Source organism: Octodon degus, unplaced genomic scaffold (genome assembly GCF_000260255.1).
Source record: "Octodon degus isolate 3935 unplaced genomic scaffold, OctDeg1.0 scaffold00280, whole genome shotgun sequence".
In the NCBI taxonomy this organism is placed as follows: Eukaryota; Metazoa; Chordata; class Mammalia; order Rodentia; family Octodontidae; genus Octodon; species Octodon degus.
Window position 1 is genome coordinate 375808 of NW_004524856.1, and position 6000 is coordinate 381807.

Sequence of the window (6000 nt, forward strand, 5' to 3'; positions counted from 1 at the left end):
ACTGTTAGGTATGAGAATGTTCTGTAGTCCAATGATATTATTTAAGCCCCCTGCTCTAGGACACAGTAAGGCAGTTGCAGATAGATGGATAGATAGATAGATATCGATATTGTATTTCTAAGCCAAGAATCCAAAACACTCTGAAATCTCAAATTGTTTGAGTACCACATAATATTCATTGTCATCAGCTAGCTTTACTAACAATAAATACTTATTCTACTTTAACCAGATTGTTTGATGGATTGATTGGTTTAACTATACCTCCTTCACACTAGGAAATATACGCAGTCATTAAAATGAATGAAATCAATGTATATACAAAGTATCTGGAAGTAGACATCTTACAGTGCAATCTCTATAAATTTATTTGGAAGAATTACAATCTTAATAGTATTTAATCTCCCAATCCATGAATTTACTATATCTTTCCATTTAATTTCAAAATTTAACTTAAACTTCAGTAAGCAGGTCTTACATGGATTTTGTTAAATTTGTCCCTAAGTATTGTATAACTTGGGCTTTTTTGTACATAATATTTCTTAAAACAATTTCTGGTTATTGCCAGAATATAGAAATATAATTGATTTTGTATTGACCTTGGATAATGTAACCAGTGTAGCTAAACTCACTAGCTCTACTAACTTTGTAAGTTACTTAGCATGTTCCACATATACAAACCTGTTGTGTATGGGTAAGGAGAGTTTTAACTCTTCTTGTATAATCTTCATGCCTTTTCTTTCTTTTTCTTGCCTTATTGCACTGGTTGGGACCACCAGTGCAATGCTGAACAGAAGTGGTGAGTGAATATCTGTCTTGTTCCCACTCATAGAGGAAAGCCACTTGAACCTTTTCAAGCATGATGTTAGTCATATTTTGTTTTGTTTTAAAAAATATTCTTTCTTAGGTAAGGAAAGGTCTCTTCTCTAATTTTCTGAGTTTTTTCTCTCTCATTCAAAACATGAGATTTGAATTTTGTCCAAGGCTTTATCTTTGGCTATTGAAATAATTCTGTTGTATCCCTTATTATGTTATTGAGGTAAATTGAATTTTTTTTGTGTTAAAATAGCTTTGCATTCCTGGGATAACCCATAACTGGTTATGGTATGTTATGCTTTTTATACATTGCTGGATCCAGTTTGCTTAAATTTGGTCAATGGTTATTTTGTTTTATGTTGATGATGGCTGTTGGCCTGTTATCTTCTTTCTTGTAATGTTTTTAGCTTTGATGTCAGGGCAATACAGATCTGATAAAAGTACTTGGGAAGTATCGCCATCTCTTCTGTTTCCTTAAAGAGCTTATATAAAATTGATTCTACATGTTCCTAAAATATTTTATAGAATTTACAAATGAAAACATCTATGTCTGGAGCTTTCTTTTGTGTTTTATAAATTCAATTATTTAATGGTTATATGGCCACTTAGATTTATTATTGTTTTCTGATTCCATTTTGGTAATCTCTTTCAAGGGATTTGCCCATTTACTCATTTTCCCTTATTACTGTTTTAAATTTCTATAGGTTCCAATATCCTTTCTTTCATTCCTGATATTGATGATTTCCTTTTTTCTTAATCATTTTAACTAGCAACTTATAAATTTTATTAAAGTATTTTTTCAAGGAACTGGTTTTTAGTTTCATTGATTTTCTTTCTTTCTTTCTTTCTTTCTTTCTTTCTTTCTTTCTTTCTTTCTTTTTTTTTTTTTTTTTTTGGCAGAATCAGGCATTGAACTCAGGCCCTTGCACTTGCCAGAGAAGTATTTATTCCACTGAGCCATCTCCCTGGTCCCAGTTTCATTGATTTTCCTTTTCTCTCTCTTTTTTTTTTTATTTTAGGGAAGGATCCTCAAGGAATTCAGGGTCTCACTACTAGATCAGACTCATAGTGAACCACTTGTTTACAGCTTCCCAAGAGCTGGGATTACAGGGGCATGCCACACCCAGTCTCAATCACTATCTTAGCGTGCCCCTGGGTGGGGCGGGCATTGACAGGCCCAGGGATTGAACCCTTGATTTTCCTTTTCTATTTTATTATTTCTGCTCCTATTTTTGTTACTTCCTTCCTTCTGCTTACTACATATTGATTTAGTGCTTTTTTATATATTTTTATTATAAAAGATTAGTTAACAGATTTTTTTTTAAACATTTTTCTTTTCTATGGCCAGCCATATAGCTCAGCAGGGGCTTGCTGGTTAGCTCAGTTGTGTAAGTGCCTACTCATGCAAATGCAGTCAGATGCAGGATACTGAGGTTTGATCCCCAGCTCCACCTGCTACCAGACCTGCCCTTAAGGCAGCCTGAGCCAGCCAAAAAAAAAAAAATCCTCCTCAACTTTCGAGCCTGCCAAATAGTTCAGTGGATTAAAGCGCCTACAAGCAGGTGCAGGGTCTGGGGATTCGATCCCAGGGCCTCCCGTGCTGGGCCCTTCCACGGGGCATGCTGAAACAGCAATTGAGACTGGGTATGGTGGAGTGTGCCTGTAATCCCAGCTCTTGGGAGGCTATAAATAGTGAATCACTATGAATCCTATCTAGTAGTGAGACCCTGAACACCCTGTAGACCCTTCCCTAAAATTTTTTTTTTTTTTTTTTTTGGTAGAACCAGGGATTGAACTCAGCCCTTGCACTTGCTGGGCAATTGCTTATTCTACTGAGTCATCTCCCTGGTCCCAATTTTTCTTTTCTAATGTAACCATTTTAAGCTATAATTTTTCATGTAAGCATTGCTTTAGCTGCCTCTTACAAATTCTGATACATTTTCATTTTTCTTTGATTTAAAACATTTCCTTCTATATAACAAGAAATGTAACTTGGGTATCTGACAAGTCAGTCAAATCCCCTCAGGATTTACCCTGAAACCTTGTACCACAGTTTGTAGATCCTTTGTGAGTGTCAGCCATGTGGATGAGTCACGGCCATTGCATGACCAATTTGCTCTCTGTGAAAGCCTGAGAGAATGTTTTCTCTCTAGGTGACTCTCCTTAGAGGCAATAAACATTGGTGATCACTTTCCTCTGTGGCCCCATAATCTTTTTTTTGTGTGTGGAGCCAGGGCTTGAACTCAGGCCCTTTCGCTTGCCAGGGAAGCGCTTATTCAACTAAGCCATCTCCCCAGCCCCAGCCCCATAATCTTGATCAGAAAATTTGGGACACCACTGAGTTACAGGATCTTGGTCTTAACCATCCACAGAAAAGTATAAAAACAAGGTATAAAAAGTAAAACCATATTAACATGCTGAGCTATAAAAGGCTCAGGTCAACAACTTCAAGGGCTAGGGAGATGGCTCAGTAGAATAAGTGCCTCCCTGGCAAGCGCAAGGGCCTGTGTTCAATCCCCAGTTCCACAAAAAGAAAAAAACAACAACTTCTGATATTGCCAGTCCTATGGATAACCCACTACTATTATAGACTACTGGACTATATTGGATTATTTTGCTGAATTCACACACCTACAATATTTAAATGGTAATGGAATACCCATCTCTGGCAAAACTAAACAAAAAAGGGGGATATAAATGAAGGACCATTTTGTAGTCTGTATATACAAAATAGGATAGATGTACAGCTACTTTCTCTTAATTCAATGAGAAGATTTGTACTAACAGTGTTTGGACAGGATATCATGTCCACATCTTGTAGTATGAATAACTACTATGAAGACAATATGCAATATATTAATTATTGTAATTGTCCTACTAACCTGTTTTGAAACTGTTTCATTGCTATTTGTTTCTCAATAAAATTAATAAAAAATATATAAAAATTTAAAAATTTTAAAAAACCATTTCCTTTTTTGACCAGTGGCTTATTTAGAAATGTAAGTTTAAGCTAAGATTATCGTTCATGCCTATAATCTCAGCACTTTAGAAGGTTGAGGTAGGAAGATCATAAGTTGAAGACTTGCTTAAACAATTAAGAGATTTAAGGAGACCCTGTTTCAATATAAAAAACAAAGACAGGCTGGTGATATAGCTCAATATATAGGTCCTGATTTCGATCCCAGAACCACAATCTATAAATAAATTTAATAAATGTAGGGTTTTTAAAATTAATTTTCAGAGCTGGGGATATAGCTCAATGATAGAGTACTTATCAACCATCTTTGTTCAAGGCCCTGGATTCAATCCCCAGGAATGCCAAAAATTTAAGTCCAAGTATTTGAGGACTTTTATTTATTTTTCTTTTAATTTATTTTCTTTGTGCTCAAAGAACATAGTCTGCATGGCTTCAGTCTTGTTTATGTTTATTGAAATTTTTATGGCCCACCACATAATTTATCTTAATGAATTTTTAATACGCAATTTACAAAGAATGTGTAGTCTACTGTTATTGGGTGATATTTTCTATTATTAACAATTACTTCAGGTTGGTTGAGCATGTTGTTTACACCTTCTATATCCCTCCAGATTTTCTATTGGTCCTGTCAGTTCCCCAGCACTGAATCTCCAACCATGATTTTGGGCTTAGCTGTTCTACTTTTCAGTTTATCAGTTCAAGTTTCATACATCTTTGAAGCTTTGTTATGAGTTGTTATATCTTCTTGGTGAATTGGCCACTTTATTATTATGAGATAATCATCTGTATCTCTGGCTACATTCCTTGTTCTGAGGTTTACTTTGTCCAAATTTAATATTTGCCCCACAAGTTTCTTTCTGATTATTGTGAGCATAGTATGTTTTTTTTCCCTTATTTTACTTTTAACCTACTTAAAACTACAAATTTCTTCCTACTTAAAAGAAAATGTCACCGGATAGCTCAGTGGAGTAAGCGCTTCCCTGGCAAGTGCAAGAGTCTGAGTTCAAGCCCTGGTTCGGGGCGGGGAGCGGGGGACTGAGCTAATAGACAGGTCCCCAAAGTGGTTTTTTTTTTTGGGGGGGGGGTTGGATCAGGCTTTCTTATCAAGCCTGACATTTTTTACCTTTTATTTGGAGTATTTAGATCATTTGTGTTTAAAGAAATTATTTACGTCCATCTTCCTATTTTTCTTTCTTTTGGAACCGGGGATTGAACTCAGGCCTTTGTGCTTGCCAGACAAGCGCTTATTCTACTGAGCTATCTCCCCAGCCCCGCTTTTTTTGGTGGAACGGGGGATTGAACTCAGGCCCTTGCACATGCCAGGGAAGCGCTTAATCCACTGAGCCATCTCCCTGGCCCTCTATTTCTTTTCTATTTGTCTCATCCTTTCTTTTTTTTCTTTCTCTCTTCCTGTCTTTTTTTTTTTTTTTTTCAGAACTGGGGATTGAACTCAGACTCTTGCACTTGCCAGGGAAGCACTTATTCTATTGAGCTCTCTCTCTGGCCATCTTCCTGTCTTTTTAACATTAAACATGTTTGTTTGCTTGTTCTCATGTTATGCTGCTGGGAATGGAATCCAGAGCCTTGTTCATGCTAGACAAGTGCTCTACTGCTGAGCTCTAGGCCCCAAATCAATATCTATTGCCTATTTTAGCTCTTCTTTGCCTATTAGCTGTAACTCTTTGTTCATGTTTTTGTTTTTGTTTTTGCCGTTTTTCTGGGGCTTACATCATGCATTTTTAACTTAGCATCTACTTTCAAATAGTATTTCATTACTTAATATATAATTGAGTACCTTACTTTTACAGTGGTTCCTCCATTTCTCCCTTTCCCTTCCTTTCTGCTATTATGGTTGTATAGTCATACTTGTACTTCTACATATGTTATAAATCCCTTGATATTTTATTAGTATTTTGTTTTAGTCAATTATATTTTTGTCTTAAACCATTAAGTATTTCACTTAATATAAGAATAATAAATCCAGTACATATTAAAACAAATAATATGTTTGATTTCAAAATAACAATATGCTAAGATAAAAAGAAATTTCATGAAAAAACACCATTTATATATATTTCTTCTATTCATCTCTTTATTGTCTGGCTTAATAGATGTTAGCTGAATTCTCATACCTGCTTCTACATTCAATGTGTTTTGATATGTTGTTGTTAAAATATGTTGAAGAAAATCCAGCTTCATGCAGACACATA

The 6000-nt window shown here is 35.4% G+C and overlaps 1 protein-coding gene across 1 annotated transcript in view; it reads left to right on the forward strand.

Moving 5' to 3' along the window:
* Hdac8 (histone deacetylase 8) overlaps window positions 1-6000 on the forward strand; it is a 274832-nt gene that overhangs the window by 137677 nt on the left and 131155 nt on the right. The gene's annotated exons all lie outside the window — the stretch shown is intronic.